General features: G+C 47.2%; 1 pseudogene; it reads right to left on the bottom strand.

Moving 5' to 3' along the window:
* The window catches only part of LOC135570182 (anoctamin-2-like), a 102407-nt pseudogene that overhangs the window by 71192 nt on the left and 6800 nt on the right, over positions 1-24415 (bottom strand).

Here is a 24415-nt window from a genome sequence, read left to right on the forward strand (position 1 = left end):
ACCTGACTGGGGTGAAGGTTCACCTTCCAACAGGACAATGACCCTAAGCACACAGCCAAGACAACTCAGGAGTGGCTTCGGGACGAGTCTCCGACTGTCATTGAGTGGCCCAGCCTCAAACCGGTTTTGAACCCGATCTAACATTTCTGAAGAGACCTGAATATAGCTGTGCAGCGACGCTCCCCATCCAGCCTGACAGAGCTTGAGAGAACCTGTCCCAGACCTGGTGTTTTCAACTCTCTCGAGACAGTAGGAGCGGTGGAGATACTCTGAATGATCGGCTATAAAAAGCCAACTGACATTTTCTCCTGAGGTGCTGACCTACAACCACTGTGATTATTATTGGACCCTGCTGGTCATCTATGAACATTTGAACATCTTGGCCGTGTTCAGTTATAATCTCAACCCGGTACAGCCAGAAGAGGACTGGCCACCTCTCATAACCTAGAGAGGAACCAGGTTTTGGCCTTTCTAGGGAGTTTTTCCTAGCCACCGTGCTTCTACACCTGCATTGCTTGCTGTTTGGGGTTTTAGGCTGGGTTTCTGTGCAGCACTTTGAGATATCAGCTGATGTAAGAAGAGCTATTAAAATACATTTGATTGATCTGAAGAGAGGAATGGGAGAAACTCCCCAAATACAGGAGAGTCAAGCTTGTACCCAAGAAGACTCCAGGCTGTAATCGCTGCCAAAGGTGCTTCAACAAAGTACTAACTATAGGGTCTGAAAATGTATGTAAGTGTGTTATTTCAGCTTTTTTTTTAATGTGCAAAAAAATTCTAAAACCCTGTTTTTGTTTCGTCATTATGGGGTATCGTATGTAGAGTGATGAAGGGGAAAAAGACCATTTAATGCATTTCATTTCTGTCAGTCGGGATCTTCGTGAAATGGGTTTCCATGGCTGAGCAGCCGCACACAAGCCTAAGATCACCATGCGCAATGCTAAGCTTTGGCTGGAGTGCCATTTTGAAATGAGCTGTACAACGAGCAGGTTGTCCTCCTCCAGGTTGTCTCCCTCTTTGCTGTTATAGCAGCACACACACACGCACACACACACACACACACACACACACACACACACACACACACACACACACACACACACACACACACACACACGGCTGTAAAGTGGTGGAGGTGAATAGTGTAGTGTCAACAACGCAGCCACTGCCAGCTAGCCTACAAAGTCAACAACGCAGCCACTGCCAGCTAGCCTACTTCAGCAGTACTGTATCATTTTAATCATTTTAGTCAATAAGATTCTTGCTACATAAGCTTAACTTTCTGAACATTCGAGACGTGTAGTCCACTTGTCATTCCAATCTCCTTTGCATTAGCGTAGCCTCTTCTGTAGCCTGTCAACTATGTGTCTGTCTATCCCTGTTCTCTCCTCTCTGCACAGACCATACAAACGCTCCACACCGCGTGGCCGCGGCCACCCTAATCTGGTGGTCCCAGCGCGCACGACCCACGTGGAGTTCCAGGTCTCCGGTAGCCTCTGGAACTGCCGATCTGCGGCCAACAAGGCAGAGTTCATCTCAGCCTATGCCTCCCTCCAGTCCCTCGACTTCTTGGCACTGACGGAAACATGGATCACCACAGATAACACTGCTACTCCTACTGCTCTCTCTTCGTCCGCCCACGTGTTCTCGCACACCCCGAGAGCTTCTGGTCAGCGGGGTGGTGGCACCGGGATCCTCATCTCTCCCAAGTGGTCATTCTCTCTTTCTCCCCTTACCCATCTGTCTATCGCCTCCTTTGAATTCCATGCTGTCACAGTTACCAGCCCTTTCAAGCTTAACATCCTTATCATTTATCGCCCTCCAGGTTCCCTCGGAGAGTTCATCAATGAGCTTGATGCCTTGATAAGCTCCTTTCCTGAGGACGGCTCACCTCTCACAGTTCTGGGCGACTTTAACCTCCCCACGTCTACCTTTGACTCATTCCTCTCTGCCTCCTTCTTTCCACTCCTCTCCTCTTTTGACCTCACCCTCTCACCTTCCCCCACTACTCACAAGGCAGGCAATACGCTCGACCTCATCTTTACTAGATGCTGTTCTTCCACTAACCTCATTGCAACTCCCCTCCAAGTCTCCGACCACTACCTTGTATCCTTCTCCCTCTCGCTCTCATCCAACACTTCCCACACTGCCCCTACTCGGATGGTATCGCGACGTCCCAACCTTCGCTCTCTCTCCCCCGCTACTCTCTCCTCTTCCATCCTATCATCTCTTCCCTCTGCTCAAACCTTCTCCAACCTATCTCCTGATTCTGCCTCCTCAACCCTCCTCTCCTCCCTTTCTGCATCCTTTGAGTCTCTATGTCCCCTATCCTCCAGGCCTGCTCGGTCCTCCCCTCCCGCTCCGTGGCTCGACGACTCATTGCGAGCTCACAGAACAAGGCTCCGGGCAGCCGAGCGGAAATGGAGAAAAGCTCGCCTCCCTGCGGACCTGGCATCCTTTCACTCCCTCCTCTCTACATTTTCCTCTTCTGTCTCTGCTGCTAAAGCCACTTTCTTCCACTCTAAATTCCAAGCATCTGCCTCTAACCCTAGGAAGCTCTTTGCCACCTTCTCCTCCCTCCTGAATCCTCCTCCCCCTCCCCCCTCTCCTCCCTCTCTGCAGATGACTTCGTCAACCATTTTGGAAAGAAGGTCGACGACATCCGATCCTCGTTTGCTAAGTCAAACGACACCGCTGGTTCTGCTCACACTGCCCTACCCTGTGCTCTTACCTCTTTCTCCCCTCTCTCTCCAGATGAAATCTCGCGTCTTGTGACGGCCGGCCGCCCAACAACCTGCCCGCTTGACCCTATCCCCTCCTCTCTTCTCCAGACCATTTCCGGAGACCTTCTCCCTTAACTCACCTCGCTCATCAACTCATCCCTGACCGCTGGCTACGTCCCTTCCGTCTTCAAGAGAGCGAGAGTTGCACCACTTCTGAAAAAACCTACACTCGATCCCTCCGATGTCAACAACTACAGACCAGTATCCCTTCTTTCTTTTCTCTCCAAAACTCTTGAACGTGCCGTCCTTGGCCAGCTCTCCCGCTATCTCTCTCAGAATGACCTTCTTGATCCAAATCAGTCAGGTTTCAAGACTAGTCATTCAACTGAGACTGCTCTTCTCTGTATCACGGAGGCGCTCCGCACTGCTAAAGCTAACTCTCTCTCCTCTGCTCTCATCCTTCTAGACCTATCGGCTGCCTTCGATACTGTGAACCATCAGATCCTCCTCTCCACCCTCTCCGAGTTGGGCATCTCCGGCGCGGCCCACGCTTGGATTGCGTCCTACCTGACAGGTCGCTCCTACCAGGTGGCGTGGCGAGAATCTGTCTCCTCACCACGCGCTCTCACCACTGGCGTCCCCCAGGGCTCTGTTCTAGGCCCTCTCCTATTCTCGCTATACACCAAGTCACTTGGCTCTGTCATAACCTCACATGGTCTCTCCTATCATTGCTATGCAGACGACACACAATTAATCTTCTCCTTTCCCCCTTCTGATGACCAGGTGGCGAATCGCATCTCTGCATGTCTGGCAGACATATCAGTGTGGATGACGGATCACCACCTCAAGCTGAACCTCGGCAAGACGGAGCTGCTCTTCCTCCCGGGGAAGGACTGCCCGTTCCATGATCTCGCCATCACGGTTGACAACTCCATTGTGTCCTCCTCCCAGAGCGCTAAGAACCTTGGCGTGATCCTGGACAACACCCTGTCGTTCTCAACTAACATCAAGGCGGTGGCCCGTTCCTGTAGGTTCATGCTCTACAACATCCGCAGAGTACGACCCTGCCTCACACAGGAAGCGGCGCAGGTCCTAATCCAGGCACTTGTCATCTCCCGTCTGGATTACTGCAACTCGCTGTTGGCTGGGCTCCCTGCCTGTGCCATTAAACCCCTACAACTCATCCAGAACGCCGCAGCCCGTCTGGTGTTCAACCTTCCCAAGTTCTCTCACGTCACCCCGCTCCTCCGCTCCCTCCACTGGCTTCCAGTTGAAGCTCGCATCCGCTACAAGACCATGGTGCTTGCCTACGGAGCTGTGAGGGAACGGCACCTCAGTACCTCCAGGCTCTGATCAGGCCCTACACCCAAACAAGGGCACTGCGTTCATCCACCTCTGGCCTGCTCGCCTCCCTACCACTGAGGAAGTACAGTTCCCGCTCAGCCCAGTCAAAACTGTTCGCTGCTCTGGCCCCCCAATGGTGGAACAAACTCCCTCACGACGCCAGGACAGCGGAGTCAATCACCACCTTCCGGAGACACCTGAAACTCCACCTCTTTAAGGAATACCTGGGATAGGATAAAGTAATCCTTCTCACCCCCCTTAAAAGATTTAGATGCACTATTGTAAAGTGGCTGTTCCACTGGATGTCATAAGGTGAACGCACCAATTTGTATGTCGGTCTGGATAAGAGCGTCTGCTAAATGACTTAAATGTAATGTAAATGTCTCACCTTCTTAGTGGGGACTTTGATCTTGAGGAACTCTGCCTCTCTGCTCAGGACCTGCCAGGGGACATGGAGTCTCGTGAAGCTGGGCCCGTAGACCCTGACCTGGGGGAGAGGACAGTAACCAACAGCTAGGAACCATAGTTTAATACCAGGAGGAGGACAGAGGACAGTAACCAACAGGTAGGAACCATAGTTTAATACCAGGAGGAGGACAGAGGATAGTAACCAACAGGTAGGAACCATAGTTTAATACCAGGAGGAGGACAGAGGACAGTAACCAACAGGTAGGAACCATAGTTTAATACCAGGAGGAGGACAGAGGATAGTAACCAACAGGTAGGAACCATAGTTTAATACCAGGAGGAGGACAGAGGACAGTAACCAACAGGTAGGAACCATAGTTTAATACCAGGAGGAGGACAGAGGATAGTAACCAACAGGTAGGAACCATAGTTTAATACCAGGAGGAGGACAGAGGATAGTAACCAACCAGTTTAATACAGGGATAGGAAACCATAGTTTAATACCAGGAGGAGGACAGAGGATAGTAACCAACAGGTAGGAACCATAGTTTAATACCAGGAGGAGGACAGAGGATAGTAACCAACAGGGGAACCATAGTTTAATACCAGAGGACAGAGGATAGTAACCAACAACAGGTAGGAACCATAGTAACCAACAGGTAGGAACCATAGTTTAATACCAGGAGGAGGACAGAGGATAGTAACCAACAGGTAGGAACCATAGTTTAATACCAGGAGGAGGACAGAGGATAGTAACCAACAGGTAGGAACCATAGTTTAATACCAGGAGGAGGACAGAGGATAGTAACCAACAGGTAGGAACCATAGTTTACCAGGAGGAGGACAGAGGATAGTAACCAACAGGTAGGAACCATAGTTTAATACCAGGAGGAGGACAGAGGATAGTAACCAACAGGTAGGAAACCATAGTTTAATACCAGGAGGAGGACAGAGGATAGTAACCAACAGGTAGGAACCATAGTTTAATACCAGGAGGAGGACAGAGGATAGTAACCAACAGGTAGGAACCATAGTTTAATACCAGGAGGAGGACAGAGGATAGTAACCAACAGGTAGGAACCATAGTTTAATACCAGGAGGAGGACAGAGGATAGTAACCAACAGGTAGGAACCATAGTTTAATACCAGGAGGAGGACAGAGGATAGTAACCAACAGGTAGGAACCATAGTTTAATACCAGGAGGAGGACAGAGGATAGTAACCAACAGGTAGGAACCATAGTTTAATACCAGGAGGAGGACAGAGGATAGTAACCAACAGGTAGGAACCATAGTTTAATACCAGGAGGAGGACAGAGGATAGTAACCAACCAGGTAGGAACCATAGTTTAATACCAGGAGGAGGACAGAGGATTAACCAACAGGTAGGAACCATAGTTTAATAGGAGGAGGACAGAGGATAGTAACCAACAGGTAGGAACCATAGTTTAATACCAGGAGGAGGACAGAGGATAGTAACCAACAGGTAGGAACCATAGTTTAATACCAGGAGGAGGACAGAGGATAGTAACCAACCAACAGGTAGGAACCATAGTTTAATACCAGGAGGAGGACAGAGGATAACCAACAGGTAGGAACCATACCAGGAGGAGGACAGGGATAGGAACCAACAGGTAGTTTAATACCAGGAGGAGGACAGAGGATAGTAACCAACAGGTAGGAACCATAGTTTAATACCAGGAGGAGGACAGAGATAGTAACCAACAGGTAGGAACCATAGTTTAATACCAGGAGGAGGACAGAGGATAGTAACCAACAGGTAGGAACCATAGTTTAATACCAGGAGGAGGACAGAGGATTAATACCAGGAGGAGTTTACAGAGGATAGTAACCAACCAACAGGTAGGAACCATAGTTTAATACCAGGAGGAGGACAGAGGATAGTAACCAACAGGTAGGAACCATAGTTTAATACCAGGAGGAGGACAGAGGATAGTAACCAACAGGTAGGAACCATAGTTTAATACCAGGAGGAGGACAGAGGATAGTAACCAACAGGTAGGAACCATAGTTTAATACCAGGAGGAGGACAGAGGATAGTAACCAACAGGTAGGAACCATAGTTTAATACCAGGAGGAGGACAGAGGATAGTAACCAACAGGTAGGAACCATAGTTTAATACCAGGAGGAGGACAGAGGATAGTAACCAACAGGTAGGAACCATAGTTTAATACCAGGAGGAGGACAGAGGATAGTAACCAACAGGTAGGAACCATAGTTTAATACCAGGAGGAGGACAGAGGATAGTAACCAACAGGTAGGAACCATAGTTTAATACCAGGAGGAGGACAGAGGATTTAACAGGTAGGAACCATAGTTTAATACCAGGAGGAGGACAGAGGATAGTAACCAACAGGTAGGAACCATAGTTTAATACCAGGAGGAGGACAGAGGAGAGTAACCAACCAGGTAGGAACCATAGTTTAATACCAGGAGGAGGACAGAGGATAGTAACCAACAGGTAGGAACCATAGTTTAATACCAGGAGGAGGACAGAGGATAGTAACCAACAGGTAGGAACCATAGTTTAATACCAGGAGGAGGACAGAGGATAGTAACCAACAGGTAGGAACCATAGTTTAATACCAGGAGGAGGACAGAGGATAGTAACCAACCAACAGGTAGGAACCATAGTTTAATACCAGGAGGAGGACAGAGGATAGAACCAACAGAGGATAGTAAACCAGGAGGAGGTAGGAACCATAGTTTAATACCAGGAGGGACAGAGGATACAGGGAAGTAACCAACCAACAGGTAGGAACCATAGTTTAATACCAGGAGGAGGACAGAGGATAGTAACCAACAGGTAGGAACCATAGTTTAATACCAGGAGGAGGACAGAGGATAGGAGGATAGTAACCAACAGGTAGGAACCATAGTTTAATACCAGGAGGAGGACAGAGGATAGTAACCAACAGGTAGGAACCATAGTTTAATACCAGGAGGAGGACAGAGGATAGTAACCAACAGGTAGGAACCATAGTTTAATACCAGGAGGAGGACAGAGGATAGTAACCAACAGGTAGGAACCATAGTTTAATACCAGGAGGAGGACAGAGGATAGTAACCAACAGGTAGGAACCATAGTTTAATACCAGGTAGGAGGAACAGAGGAGGACAGAGGATAGTAACCAACAGGTAGGAACCATAGTTTAATACCAGGAGGACCAGAGGAGAGTAACCAACAGGTAGGAACCATAGTTTAATACCAGGAGGAGGACAGAGGATAGTAACCAACAGGTAGGAACCATAGTTTAATACCAGGAGGAGGACAGAGGATAGTAACCAACAGGTAGGAACCATAGTTTAATACCAGGAGGAGGACAGAGGATAGTAACCAACCCAACAGGTAGGAACCATAGTTTAATACCAGGAGGAGGACAGAGGATAGTAACCAACAGGTAGGAACCATAGTTTAATACCAGGAGGAGGACAGAGGATAGTAACCAACAGGTAGGAACCATAGTTTAATACCAGGAGGAGGACAGAGGATAGGTAAACCAACAGGACAGGAACCATAGTTTAATACCAGGAGGAGGACAGAGGATAGTAACCAACAGGTAGGAACCATAGTTTAATACCAGGAGGAGGACAGAGGATTAGTAACCAGGTAGGAACCATAGTTTAATACCAGGAGGAGGACAGAGGATAGTAACCAGGAAACCATAGTTTAATACCAGGAGGAGGACAGAGGATAGTAACCAACAGGTAGGAACCATAGTTTAATACCAGGAGGAGGACAGAGGATAGTAACCAACAGGTAGGAACCATAGTTTAATACCAGGAGGAGGACAGAGGATAGTAACCAACCAACAGGTAGGAACCATAGTTTAATACCAGGAGGAGGACAGAGGATAGTAACCAACAGGTAGGAACCATAGTTTAATACCAGGAGGAGGACAGAGGATAGTAACCAACAGGTAGGAACCATAGTTTAATACCAGGAGGACAGAGGATAGTAACCAACCAACAGGTAGGAACCATAGTTTAATACCAGGAGGAGGACAGAGGATAGTAACCAACCAACAGGTAGGAACCATAGTTTAATACCAGGAGGAGGACAGAGGATAGTAACCAACCAACAGGTAGGAACCATAGTTTAATACCAGGAGGAGGACAGAGGACAACAGGTAGGAACCATAGTTTAATACCAGGAGGATAGTAACCAACAGGTAGGGAACCATAGTTTAATACCAGAGGAGGACAGAGGATAGTAACCAACAGGTAGTAACCATAGTTTAATACCAGGAGGAGGACAGAGGATAGTAACCAACAGGTAGGAACCATAGTTTAATACCAGGAGGAGGACAGAGGATAGTAACCAACCAACAGGTAGGAACCATAGTTTAATACCAGGAGGAGGACAGAGGATAGTAACCAACAGGTAGGAACCATAGTTTAATACCAGGAGGAGGAACAGGTAGGAACCATAGTTTAATACCAGGAGGAGGACAGAGGAACCATAGTTTAATACCAGGAGAGGAGGACAGAGGATAGTAACCAACAGGTAGGAACCATAGTTTAATACCAGGAGGAGGACAGAGGATAGTAACCAACAGGTAGGAACCATAGTTTAATACCAGGAGGAGGACAGAGGAGAGAGAACCAGTTTAATACCAGGAGGAGGACAGAGGATAGTAACCAACAGGTAGGAACCATAGTTTAATACCAGGAGGAGGACAGAGGATAGTAACCAACAGGTAGGAACCATAGTTTAATACCAGGAGGAGGACAGAGGAGAGTAACCAACAGGTAGGAACCATAGTTTAATACCAGGAGGAGGACAGAGGATAGTAACCAACAGGTAGGAACCATAGTTTAATACCAGGAGGAGGACAGAGGACAGTAACCAACAGGTAAGGTAGTTTAATACCAGGAGGAGGACAGAGGATAGTAACCAACAGGTAGGAACCATAGTTTAATACCAGGAGGAGGACAGAGGATAGTAACCAACCAACAGGTAGGAACCATAGTTTAATACCAGGAGGAGGACAGAGGATAGTAACCAACAGGTAGGAACCATAGTTTAATACCAGGAGGAGGACAGAGGATAGTAACCAACAGGTAGGAACCATAGTTTAATACCAGGAGGAGGACAGAGGATAGTAACCAACAGGTAAACCATAGTTTAATACCAGGAGGAGGACAGAGGATAGTAACCAACCAGGTAGGAACCATAGTTTAATACCAGGAGGAGGACAGAGGATAGTAACCAACCAACAGGTAGGAACCATAGTTTAATACCAGGAGGAGGACAGAGGATAGTAACCAACAGGTAGGAACCATAGTTTAATACCAGGAGGAGGACAGAGGATAGTAACCAACAGGTAGGAACCATAGTTTAATACCAGGAGGAGGACAGAGGATAGTAACCAACAGGTAGGAACCATAGTTTAATACCAGGAGGAGGACAGAGGATAGGAACCAACAGGTAGTTTAATACCAGGAGGAGGACAGAGGATAGTAACCAACAGGTAGGAACCATAGTTTAATACCAGGAGGAGGACAGAGAGGATAGTAACCAACCAACAGGTAGGAACCATAGTTTAATACCAGGAGGAGGACAGAGGATAGTAACCAACAATACCAGGTAGGAACCATAGTTTAATACCAGGAGGAGGACAGAGGATAGTAACCAACCAACAGGTAGGAACCATAGTTTAATACCAGGAGGAGGACAGAGGATAGTAACCAACCAACAGAGGAACCATAGTTTAACCAGGAGGAGGACAGAGGATAGTAACCAACAGGTAGGAACCATAGTTTAATACCAGGAGGAGGACAGAGGATAGTAACCAACAGGTAGGAACCATAGTTTAATACCAGGAGGAGGACAGAGGATAGTAACCAACAGGTAGGAACCATAGTTTAATACCAGGAGGAGGACAGAGGATAGTAACCAACAGGTAGGAACCATAGTTTAATACCAGGAGGAGGACAGGTAGGAACCATAGTTTAATACCAGGAGGAGGACAGAGGATAGTAACCAACAGGTAGGAACCATAGTTTAATACCAGGAGGAGGACAGAGGATAGTAACCAACAGGTAGGAACCATAGTTTAATACCAGGAGGAGGACAGAGGATAGTAACCAACCAACAGGTAGGAACCATAGTTTAATACCAGGAGGAGGACAGAGGATAGTAACCAACAGGTAGGAACCATAGTTTAATACCAGGAGGAGGACAGAGGATAGTAACCAACAGGTAGGAACCATAGTTTAATACCAGGAGGAGGACAGAGGATAGTAACCAACCAACAGGTAGGAACCATAGTTTAATACCAGGAGGACAGAGGACAGGTAGGAACCATAGTTTAATACCAGGAGGAGGACAGAGGATAGTAACAACAACAGGTAGGAACCATAGTTTAATACCAGGAGGAGGACAGAGGATAGTAACCAACAGGTAGGAACCATAGTTTAATACCAGGAGGAGGACAGAGGATAGTAACCAACAGGTAGGAACCATAGTTTAATACCAGGAGGAGGACAGAGGATAGTAACCAACAGGTAGGAACCATAGTTTAATACCAGGAGGAGGACAGAGGATAGTAACCAACCAACAGGTAGGAACCATAGTTTAATACCAGGAGGAGGACAGAGGATAGTAACCAACAGGTAGGAACCATAGTTTAATACCAGGAGGAGGACAGAGGATAGTAACCAACAGGTAGGAACCATAGTTTAATACCAGGAGGAGGACAGAGGATAGTAACCAACAGGTAGGAACCATAGTTTAATACCAGGAGGAGGACAGAGGATAGTAACCAACAGGTAGGAACCATAGTTTAATACCAGGAGGAGGACAGAGGAGAGTAACCAACAGGTAGGAACCATAGTTTAATACCAGGAGGAGGACAGAGGACAGTAACCAACAGGTAGGAACCATAGTTTAATACCAGGAGGAGGACAGAGGAGAGTAACCAACAGGTAGGAACCATAGTTTAATACCAGGAGGACAGAGGATAGTAACCAACAGGTAGGAACCATAGTTTAATACCAGGAGGAGGACAGAGGATAGTAACCAACAGGTAGGAACCATAGTTTAATACCAGGAGGAGGACAGAGGACAGTAACCAACAGGTAAGAACCATAGTTTAATACCAGGAGGAGGACAGAGGAGAGTAACCAACAGGTAGGAACCATAGTTTAATACCAGGAGGACAGAGGATAGTTTAATACCAGGAGGAGGACAACAGGTAGGAACCATAGTTTAATACCAGGAGGAGGACAGAGGACAGTAACCAACAGGTAGGAACCATAGTTTAATACCAGGAGGAGGACAGAGGAGAGTAACCAACAGGTAGGAACCATAGTTTAATACCAGGAGGAGGACAGAGGATAGTAACCAACCAACAGGTAGGAACCATAGTTTAATACCAGGAGGAGGACAGAGGATAGTAACCAACCAACAGGTAGGAACCATAGTTTAATACCAGGAGGAGGACAGAGGAGAGTAACCAACAGGTAGGAACCATAGTTTAATACCAGGAGGAGGACAGAGGATAGTAACCAACAGGTAGGAACCATAGTTTAATACCAGGAGGAGGACAGAGGATAGTAACCAACAGGTAGGAACCATAGTTTAATACCAGGAGGAGGACAGAGGATAGTAAACAACAGGTAGGGTAAACCATAGTTTAATACCAGGAGGAGGACAGAGGATAGTAACCAACAACAGGTAGGAACCATAGTTTAATACCAGGAGGAGGACAGAGGATAGTAACCAACCAACAGGTAGGAACCATAGTTTAATACCAGGAGGAGGACAGAGGATAGTAACCAACCAACAGGTAGGAACCATAGTTTAATACCAGGAGGAGGACAGAGGATAGTAACCAACAGGTAGGAACCATAGTTTAATACCAGGAGGAGGACAGAGGATAGTAACCAACAGGTAGGAACCATAGTTTAATACCAGGAGGAGGACAGAGGATAGTAACCAACAGGTAGGAACCATAGTTTAATACCAGGAGGAGGACAGAGGATAGTAACCAACAGGTAGGAACCATAGTTTAATACCAGGAGGAGGACAGAGGATAGTAACCAACAGGTAGGAACCATAGTTTAATACCAGGAGGAGGACAGAGGATAGTAACCAACAGGTAGGAACCATAGTTTAATACCAGGAGGAGGACAGAGGAGAGTAACCAACAGGTAGGAACCATAGTTTAATACCAGGAGGAGGACAGAGGATAGTAACCAACAGGTAGGAACCATAGTTTAATACCAGGAGGAGGACAGAGGATAGTAACCAACAGGTAGGAACCATAGTTTAATACCTGGGGGAGGACAGAGGATAGTAACCAACAGGTAGGAACCATAGTTTAATACCAGGAGGACAGAGGATAGTAACCAACAGGTAGGAACCATAGTTTAATACCAGGAGGAGGACAGAGGAGAGTAACCAACAGGTAGGAACCATAGTTTAATACCAGGAGGAGGACAGAGGATAGTAACCAACAGGTAGGAACCATAGTTTAATACCAGGAGGAGGACAGAGGATAGTAACCAACAGGTAGGAACCATAGTTTAATACCAGGAGGACAGAGGAGAGTAACCAACAGGTAGGTTGGTTACAACACCACCTCCCAACCCCGCCCACCGCCCACCACCTCCCAACCCCGCCCACCGCCCACCACCTCCCAACCCCGCCCACCGCCCACCACCTCCCAACCCCGCCCCGCCCACCGCCCACCACCTCCCAACACCGCCCACCTCTTCCCACCACCTCCCAACCCCGCCCACCTCCTTTCCTGTGGTGGTCCTCATGAGAGCCAGGTAACTCTGGGTCTTCCTTTCCTGTGGTGGCCCTCATGAGAGCCAGTTTCATCATAGCGCTTGATGGTTTTTGCGACTGCACTTGAAGGAATGTTCAAAGTTCTTGAAATTATCCGGATTGACTGACCTTCATGTCATAAATCCTCAAGGATCGAACCCTTTGTTTTCACCTAAAATAACATACCAAATCTAACTGCCTGTAGCTCAGGCCCTGAAGCAAGGACATGCATACTCGACACCATGTAGGAGAATATAACACATTAGATCTGGTAAAATATATTTTTTAAGTGTTTTCAAATTATTATATATATATATATATATTTCTTTTTTCTTTTTTTTTTAATGCAAGAGAAAGGCCATAATATAATATAGCAGTTTATAGGTGCAATTTAGATTTTGGCCACTAGATGGCAGCAGTCTGTGTGCAAAGTTCCAGATTGATCCAGTGAAGCATCGCAATGCTGGACAGGGTGGCAGGTAGCCCAGTGGTTAGAGCGTTGGCCTAGTAGCTGAAAGGTTGCAAGATCGAATCCCCGAGCTGACAAGGTAAAAACCTGTTGTTCTGCCCCTGAACAAAGCAGTTAACCCACTGTTCCCAGGTCATCATTAAAAATAAGAGTTTGTTCTTAAACTGACTTGCCTAATTAAATAAAGGTCAAATACTGGACAATATTTTGTGTCAATTGATACATTTTCAAGTACATACCAGTAACTAGAGAGAACATACAAAAAATGGTATGGTAATACAGTATTTAAGTTTACACAAGGAATGTCATAGATGGATCATTAGCTTATACACTAACTTTCACACATCTAGATGGCCGGGTGGGTGTGGAGCCAGAGACAGCAGGGGTTCATACTGTAGAACCCAGCTCCTACAGCTGAATATAAAGATAGATGTATCCTTTTCTCAGCGATCTACACAGAATACACCACAATGACGAAGCAAAATGTACGCCTATGTAGATATATGGAATATCTATAGAGGCCCATTATCAGCAACCATCACTCCTGTGTTCCAATGGAATATCTACATAGGAGTACAGAGACCCATTATCAGTCCTGTGTTCCAATGGCACGTTGTGTTAGCTAATCCAAGTGTATCATTTTAAAAAGGCTAATTGATCATTAGAAAACCCTTTTGCAATTATGTTAGCACAGCTGAAAACTGTCGTTCTGATTAAAGAAGCAATAAAGCTGGCCTTCTTTAGACTAGTTGAGTATTTGGAGCATCAGCATTTGTGGGTTAGATTACAGGCTCAAAATGTCCAGAAAAAAATAACTTTAGTCTGAAACTCGTCGGTCTATTCTTGTTCTGAGAAATGAAGGCTATTCCATGCGAGACATTGCCAAGCAACTGAAGTTCTGGTACAACGCTGTGAGCCCCACAGAGAGCATGCAGAGTGAGGGAGACACACAGAGTGGAGCAACTAATGGCTTTACTAAGGGAATAAGTCATTTCTCATTTTGGGTTTCAGGCAGCGCAACTGGGCCTGGGTAGGGTGGGGCCTGAACGTTGCGGGTATGGGTAGGAATCGGGGTTAAAAATACATGCCCGTGCAGGGCTCTAGTAAACATTGGTCACAGAAGATCATTGGGACTAAACGCCCACCTTTGGGATGAACAGCGCGAGAGGTAGAGTCAGTTAAAACATCTGCTGCTTGGTTGAACAACACGAGAGGTAGAGTCAGTTAACGTCTGCTGCTTGGTTGAACAACACGAGAGGTAGAGTCAGTTAACACGTCTGCTGCTTGGTTGAACAGCGCAAGAGGTAGAGTCAGTTAAAACGTCTGCTGCTTGGTTGAACAACACGAGAGGTAGAGTCAGTTAAAATGTCTGCTGCTTGGTTGAACAACACGAGAAGTAGAGTCAGTTAAAACGTCTGCTGCTTGGTTGAACAGTGCGAGAGGTAGAGTCAGTTAAAACGTCTGCTGCTTGGTTGAACAACACGAGAGGTAGAGTCAGTTAAAACGTCTGCTGCTTGGTTGAACAGCGCGAGAGGTAGAGTCAGTTAAAACGTCTGCTGCTTTCTGAGAATCACTGGGCTAGAAGAGTCAGTTAAAACGTCTGCTGCTTTCTGAGAATCACTGGGCTAGAAGAGCAGGGCGGAAGAACAGAGTCTCATATGGTGACGGCAATGCAACTTTTTGAAAGACGGATGTTTAATTAACTATGATGCAAACGTACACTAAATGACGATATTTCCAGACTGCATGCATGGTGGATGGATTAGAAATACAAGTGAAAATATATTTAGGGTCAAATTCCCCTTACTTTTCATTCATTTTCATTGCTGCTGGCCAAGGCCCGCGAGCTTTCTGAATCGCTGTGTCTCCAGCTCACCTAGCGTACTAGAGCACCTGTAGCATACTCCTGGGCTACAATTACCCGGGCCCACAACCGGTCTGCCGATGTCACCGCATGAAGAGGAATAAACAGACTCACCCCATCGCGACGTCCCCCAAAGGTTAACTCTCTAGCCCTCGCTATCTCCCTGCTTGCTAATTCGGCCTGCTAACGGCTAGCTTGTCAAGCTCCGGTCCGCTAACTGCTACCTTGTCTAGCCCGGGCCTACGAACTGTTAGCTTGTTAGCACAGGCCTGCTAACCGTCTGAACCACCGCGTCCCAATCACTCTCTGAACCCATTTACTTTCTATCTCTTTTTGATTTTTAATTTGTTTATACCTTCCGGAAACCTGCCTCACCCAATGTGATACGGAATCGCTATTACTTTTAATTTTATTTGTATTTTTATGACACACTCAAGAACCTCCAGACGCTAACCAGCTAACTAGCTACAAGCTATTTAGTCATTGTTAGTTTTTTAAAAACCTGGATAACACTCGCCAGCCCAGCTTCCCTGCCCATCCACCGCTGCCCCCTGGACACTGATCTCTTGGCTACATAGCTGACGCACGCTGGACTGTCCATTAATCACGGTACTCCATTCTGCTTGTTTGTTTTACCTGTCGGCCCCGTTGCCTAGTCAACGCCATTTTACCTGCTGTTTGTTGTGCTAGCGGATTAGCCTCGCCTACTGTTTTTAGCTAGCTTTCCAAATTCAACACCTGTGATTACTGTATGCCTCGCTGTATGTCTCTCTCAGATGTCAATATGCCTTGTATACTGTTGTTCAGGTTAGTTATCATTGTTTTAGTTCACAATGGAGCCCCTAGATCCACTCTGCATATCCCTGTTACCTCCTTTGTCCCACCTCCCACACATGCGGTGACCTCACCCATTACAACCAGCATGTCCAGAGATACAACCTCTCTCATCATCACCCAGTGCCTGGGCTTACCTCCGCTGTACCCGCACCCCACCATACCCCTGTCTGCGCATTATGCCCTGAATATATTCTACCATGCCCAGAAACCTGCTCCTCTTATCCTCTGCCCCCAACGCTCTAGGCGACCAGTTTTGATAGCCTTTAGCCGCACCCTCATACTACTCCTTCTCTGTTCCGCGGGTGATGTGGAGGTAAACCCAGGCCCTGCATGTCCCCAGGTACCCTCATTTGTTGACTTCTGTGATCGAAAAAGCCTTGGTTTCATGCATGTCAACATCAGAAGCCTCCTCCCTAAGTTTGTTTTACTCACTGCTTTAGCACACTCTGCTAACCCTGATGTCCTTGCCGTGTCTGAATCCTGGCTCAGGAAGGCCACCAAAAATTCAGAGATTTCCATACCCAACTATAACATCTTCCGTCAAGATAGAACTACCAAAGGGGGCGGAATTGCAGTCTACTGCAGAGATAGCCTGCAAAGTAATGTCATACTTTCCAGGTCCATACCCAAACAGTTCGAACTACTAATTTTGAAAATTACTCTCTCCAGAAATAAGTCTCTCACTGTTGCCGCCTGCTACCGACCACCCTCAGCTCCCAGCTGTGCCCTGGACACCATTTGTGAATTGATCGCCCCCCATCTAGCTTCAGCGTTTGTTCTGTTAGGTGACCTAAACTGGGATATGCTTAACACCCCGGCAGTCCTACAATGTAAGCTAGATGCCCTCAATCTCACACAAATCATCAAGGAACCCACCAGGTACAACCCTAACTCTGTAAACAAGGGCACCCTCATAGACGTCATCCTGACCAACTGGCCCTCCAAATACACCTCCGCTGTCTTCAACCAGGATCTCAGCGATCACTGCCTCATTGCCTGTATCCGCCACGGAGCTGCAGTCAAACGACCACCCCTCATCACTGTCAAACGCTCCCTAAAACACTTCTGTGAGCAGGCCTTTCTAATCGACCTGGCCCGGGTATCCTGGAAGGACATTGACCTCATCCCGTCAGTTGAGGATGCCTGGTCATTCTTTAAAAGTAACTTCCTCACCATTTTAGATAAGCATGCTCCGTTCAAAAATGCAGAACCAAGAACAGATACAGCCCTTGGTTCACTCCAGACCTGACTGCCCTCGACCAGCACAAAAACATCCTGTGGCGGACTGCAATAGCATCGAATAGCCCCGTGATATGCAACTGTTCAGGGAAGTCAGGAACCAATACATGCAGTCAGTCAGGAAAGCTAAGGCCAGCTTCTTCAGGCAGAAGTTTGCATCCTGTAGCTCCAACTCCAAAAGTTCTGGGACACTGTGAAGTCCATGGAGAACAAGAGCACCTCCTCCCAGCTGCCCACTGCACTGAGGCTAGGTAACACGGTCTCCACCGATAAATCCATGATTATCGAAAACTTCAATAAGCACTTCTCAACGGCTGGCCATGCCTTCCGCCTGGCTACTCCAACCTCGGCCAACAGCTCCGCCCCCCCGCAGCTCCTCGCCCAAGCCTCTCCAGGTTCTCCTTTACCCAAATCCAGATAGCAGATGTTCTGAAAGAGCTGCAAAACCTGGACCCGTACAAATCAGCTGGGCTTGACAATCTGGACCCTCTATTTCTGAAACTATCTGCCGCCATTGTCACAACCCCTATTACCAGCCTGTTCAACCTCTCTTTCATATCGTCTGAGATCCCCAAGGATTGGAAAGCTGCCGCAGTCATCCCCCTCTTCAAAGGGGGAGACACCCTGGACCCAAACTGCTATAGACCTATATCCATCCTGCCCTGCCTATCTAAGGTCTTCGAAAGCCAAGTCAACAAACAGGTCACTGACCATCTCGAATCCCACCGTACCTTCTCCGCTGTGCAATCTGGTTTCCGAGCCGGTCACGGGTGCACCTCAGCCACACTCAAGGTACTAAACGATATCATAACCGCCATCGATAAAAGACAGTACTGTGCAGCCGTCTTCATCGACCTCGCCAAGGCTTTCGACTCTGTCAATCACCATATTCTTATCGGCAGACTCAATAGCCTCGGTTTTTCGGATGACTACCTTGCCTGGTTCACCAATTACTTTGCAGACAGAGTTCAGTGTGTCAAATCGGAGGGCATGCTGTCCGGTCCTCTGGCAGTCTCTATGGGGTGCCACAGGGTTCAATTCTCGGGCCGACTCTTTTCTCTGTATATATCAATGATGTTGCTCTTGCTGCGGGCGATTCCCTGATCCACCTCTACGCAGACGACACCATTCTATATACTTTCGGCCCGTCATTGGACACTGTGCTATCTAACCTCCAAACGAGCTTCAATGCCATACAGCACTCCTTCCGTGGCCTCCAACTGCTCTTAAACGCGAGTAAAACCAAATGCATGCTTTTCAACCGATCGCTGCCTGCACCCGCATGCCCGACTAGCATCACCACCCTGGATGGTTCCGACCTTGAATATGTGGACATCTATAAGTACCTAGGTGTCTGGCTAGACTGCAAACTCTCCTTCCAGACTCACATCAAACATCTCCAATCGAAAATCAAATCAAGAGTCGGCTTTCTATTCCGCAACAAAGCCTCCTTCACTCACGCCGCCAAGCTTACCCTAGTAAAACTGACTATCCTACCGATCCTAGACTTCGGCGATGTCATCTACAAAATGGCTTCCAACACTCTACTCAGCAAACTGGATGCAGTCTATCACAGTGCCATCCGTTTTGTCACCAAAGCACCTTATACCACCCACCACTGCGACTTGTATGCTCTAGTCGGCTGGCCCTCGCAACATATTCGTCGCCAGACCCACTGGCTCCAGGTCATCTACAAGTCCATGCTAGGTAAAGCTCCGCCTTATCTCAGTTCACTGGTCACGATGGCAACACCCATCCGTAGCACGCGCTCCAGCAGGTGTATCTCACTGATCATCCCTAAAGCCAACACCTCATTTGGCCGCCTTTCGTTCCAGTACTCTGCTGCCTGTGACTGGAACGAACTGCAAAAATCGCTGAAGTTGGAGACTTTTATCTCCCTCACCAACTTCAAACATCAGCTATCCGGGCAGCTAACCGATCGCTGCAGCTGTACATAGTCTATTGGTAAATAGCCCACCCATTTTCACCTACCTCATTCCCATACTGTTTTTATACTGTTTTTTATTTATTTACTTTTCTGCTCTTTTGCACACCAATATCTCTACCTGTACATGACCATCTGATCATTTATCACTCCAGTGTTAATCTGCAAAATTGTATTATTCGCCTACCTCCTCATGCCTTTTGCACACATTGTATATAGACTCCCCTTTTTTTCTCTACTGTGTTATTGACTTGTTAATTGTTTACTCCATGTGTAACTCTGTGTTGTCTGTTCACACTGCTATGCTTTATCTTGGCCAGGTCGCAGTTGCAAATGAGAACTTGTTCTCAACTAGCCTACCTGGTTAAATAAAGGTGTTCTCAACTAGCCTACCTGGTTAAATAAAGGTGTTCTCAACTAGCCTACCTGGTTAAATAAAGATGTTCTCAACTAGCCTACCTGGTTAAATAAAGGTGTTCTCAACTAGCCTACCTGGTTAAATAAAGGTGTTCTCAACTAGCCTACCTGGTTAAATAAAGGTGTTCTCAACTAGCCTACCTGGTTAAATAAAGGTGTTCTCAACTAGCCTACCTGGTTAAATAAAGGTGTTCTCAACTAGCCTACCTGGTTAAATAAAGGTGTTCTCAACTAGCCTACCTGGTTAAATAAAGGTGTTCTCAACTGGCCTACCTGGTTAAATAAAGGTGTTCTCAACTGGCCTACCTGGTTAAATAAAGGTGTTCTCAACTAGCCTACCTGGTTAAATAAAGGTGTTCTCAACTAGCCTACCTGGTTAAATAAAGGTGTTCTCAACTAGCCTACCTGGTTAAATAAAGGTGTTCTCAACTAGCCTACCTGGTTAAATAAAGGTGTTCTCAACTAGCCTACCTGGTTAAATAAAGGTGTTCTCAACTGGCCTACCTGGTTAAATAAAGGTGTTCTCAACTGGCCTACCTGGTTAAATAAAGGTGTTCTCAACTGGCCTACCTGGTTAAATAAAGGTGTTCTCAACTGGCCTACCTGGTTAAATAAAGGTGTTCTCAACTAGCCTACCTGGTTAAATAAAGGTGTTCTCAACTAGCCTACCTGGTTAAATAAAGGTGTTCTCAACTGGCCTACCTGGTTAAATAAAGGTGTTCTCAACTGGCCTACCTGGTTAAATAAAGGTGTTCTCAACTGGCCTACCTGGTTAAATAAAGGTGTTCTCAACTAGCCTACCTGGTTAAATAAAGGTGTTCTCAACTGGCCTACCTGGTTAAATAAAGGTGTTCTCAACTGGCCTACCTGGTTAAATAAAGGTGTTCTCAACTAGCCTACCTGGTTAAATAAAGGTGTTCTCAACTAGCCTACCTGGTTAAATAAAGGTGTTCTCAACTAACCTGGTTAAATAAAGGTGTTCTCAACTAGCCTACCTGGTTAAATAAAGGTGTTCTCAACTGGCCTACCTGGTTAAATAAAGGTGTTCTCAACTGGCCTACCTGGTTAAATAAAGGTGTTCTCAACTGGCCTACCTGGTTAAATAAAGGTGTTCTCAACTGGCCTACCTGGTTAAATAAAGGTGTTCTCAACTGGCCTACCTGGTTAAATAAAGGTGTTCTCAACTGGCCTACCTGGTTAAATAAAGGTGAAATAAACAAATAAAAATTAGGTGAGCAATGTTAAATATTACAAATTGATTTGTTAATTACTTTGTTATTTTTTAAACTGCAGCGACAATGATCAATTTCAGCAGAAATAACACCAGACCAGCAACCACAGAACACACACAGACCGGTTGGTCTCTCACCTCGGTGTCTCTCTCCATCTCAAGCCCCGCCTCCAGTAGCCTGGCCTCAAACTCCTCCCTGATCAGCACCATCTCTCCTTCAGCTGGGTCCGCCTCTAATTCCACCTCCACCGCCAGGTCCACACACACCTCCCCGTCACCCGCACTCCGCTGCCCGGCTGCACATCCCAAACCCCCCACAGGGCCGGAGAGGGGGGAGCTACCATTGGAGATGACAGACAGGCGATGAGGAGGGTGAGGAGGGGCGGAGAGACAGTGCAGCCGGTCGCCACCCCTCACAGAGGTCTGTTTGCGTTGGTAGAACACCAGAACATAGTCCACCTTCCTCCGGCCATCTGAGAAGAACTGACAAGAACTTTGGCCATCCTGGGGGGCCGCTAGCCCAACACCCCCGCCCTGGAAGAGAGGAGAGGGGACTGGTCAGTAACTAACACCCCCTCCCTGGAGGAGAGGAGAGGGGACTGGTCAGTAACTAACACCCCCTCCCTGGAGGAGAGGAGACTGGTCAGTAACTAACACCCCCTCCCTGGAGGAGAGGAGAGGGGACTGGTCAGTAACTAACACCCCCTCCCTGGAGTAGAGGAGGGGGGACTGGTCAGTAACTAATACCTCCTCCCTGGAGGAGAGGAGACAGACAGGGGACTGGTCAGTAACTAACACCCCCTCCCTGGAGGAGAGGAGACTGGTCAGTAACTAACACCCCCTCCCTGGAGGAGAGGAGACAGACAGGGGACTGGTCAGTAACTAACACCCCCTCCCTGGAGGAGAGGAGGCTGGTCAGTAACTAACACCCCCTCCCTGGAGGAGAGGAGACTGGTCAGTAACTAACACCCCCTCCCTGGAGGAGAGGAGACTGGTCAGTAACTAACACCCCCTCCCTGGAGGAGAGGAGAGGGGACTGGTCAGTAACTAACACCCCCTCCCTGGAGGAGAGAGGGGACTGGTCAGTAACTAACACCCCCTCCCTGGAGGAGAGGAGAGGGGACTGGTCAGTAACTAACACCCCCTCCCTGGAGGAGAGGAGAGGGGACTGGTCAGTAACTAACACCCCCTCCCTGGAGGAGAGGAGAGGGGACTGGTCAGTAACTAACACCCCCTCCCTGGAGGAGAGGAGACTGGTCAGTAACTAACACCCCCTCCCTGGAGGAGAGGAGACTGGTCAGTAACTAACACCCCCTCCCTGGAGTAGAGGAGACAGACAGGGGACTGGTCAGTAACTAACACCCCCTCCCTGGAGGAGAGGAGACTGGTCAGTAACTAACACCCCCTCCCTGGAGGAGAGGAGACAGACAGGGGACTGGTCAGTAACTAACACCCCCTCCCTGGAGGAGAGGAGAGGGGACTGGTCAGTAACTAACACCCCCCTGGTTCTGAGGAGGGTGAATAGCAGGTCAACTTTATTGAAAGTTGCAGAAGTTGTACAGTACCAGTCAAATGTTGACACCTACTCATTCAAGAGGTTTCCTTTATGTTTATATCTTCTACATTGTAGAATAATGGTAAAGACATCGAAACTATGAAATAACACATCTGGAATCATGTAGTAACCAAAAGAAGTGTTCAAATCTAAATATTTTAATTCTTCAAAGTAGCCACCCTTTGCCATGATGACAGCTTTGCACATTCTAGGCCTTCTCTCAACCAGCTTCACCTGGAATGCTTTTCCAACAGTCTTGAAGGAGTTCCCACATATGCTGAGCACTTGTTGGCTGCTTTTCCTTCACTCTGCGGTCCAACTCATCCCAAACCATCTGAATTGGGTTGAGGTCAGGTGATTGTGGAAGCCAGGTCATCTGATGCAGCACCATCACTCTGCAGTCCAACTCATCCCAAACCATCTGAATTGGGTTGAGGTCAGGTGATTGTGGAGGCCAGGTCATCTGATGCAGCACTCACCACTCTGCTTTTCGATCAAATAGCCCTTCCACAGCCTGGAGGTGTGTTTTGGGTCATCGTCCTGTGATAGTGGGACTAAGCCCAAATCAGATGGGATGGCGTATCCCTGCAGAAAGCTGTGGTAGCCATGTTGGAAATGAGGTCGCAGTTGTAAATGAGAACTTGTTCTCAACTAGCCTACCTGGTTAAATAAAGGTGAAATAAAAAATTCACAGTCTCCTCTGAACTGCAATCTGAGGCTGGTAACTCTAATGAACTTAAGCTCTGCAGCAGAGGTAACTCTGGGTCTTCCTTTCCTGTGGTGGTCCTAATGAGAGCCAGTTAACTCTAATGAACTTAACCTCTGCAGCAGAGGTAACTCTGGGTCTTCCTTTCCTGTGGTGATCCTTGTGAGAGCCAGGTAACTCTAATGAACTTATCCTCTGCAGCAGAGGTAACTCTGGGTCTTCCTTTCCTGTGGTGATCCTTGTGAGAGCCAGGTAACTCTAATGAACTTATCCTCTGCAGCAGAGGTAACTCTGGGTCTTCCTTTCCTGTGGCGGTCCTCATGAGAGCCAGTTTCATCATAGCGCTTAATGGATTTTGCACTTGAAGAAAAGTTCAATGTTCCTGAAATGTTCCGGATGAACTGACTTTCAAGTGTTAAAGTAATGATGGACTGTCACTTTGCTTATTTGAGCTGTTCTTTCCATAATATGGACTTTGGTATTTTACCAAATAGGGCCATCTTCTGTATACCACCTCTACCTTGTCACAACACAACTGACTGGCTCAAACACCTTAACTTTTAAGAAGGCACACCTGTTAATTGAAATGCATTCCAGGTGACTACCCCATGAAGCTGGTTGAGAGAATGCCAAGAGAGTGTGCAAAGCTGTCATCACGGCAAAGGGTGGCTACTTCGAAGAATCTCAAATATATGTTGATTTGTTTAACACTCGTTTGGTTACTACATGATTCCATTTATTTCATGGTTTTTGTCTTCACTGTTAATCTACAATGTAGAAAAACATTTTAAAAAATAAAGAAAACCCCTGGAATGAGTAGGTGTGTCCTAACTTCTGACTGGTCCTGTACATGAACCTGACACCTTATTCTACATCA

The sequence above is a fragment of the Oncorhynchus nerka genome, unplaced genomic scaffold (genome assembly GCF_034236695.1).
Source record: "Oncorhynchus nerka isolate Pitt River unplaced genomic scaffold, Oner_Uvic_2.0 unplaced_scaffold_1056, whole genome shotgun sequence".
Taxonomy (NCBI): domain Eukaryota; kingdom Metazoa; phylum Chordata; class Actinopteri; order Salmoniformes; family Salmonidae; genus Oncorhynchus; species Oncorhynchus nerka.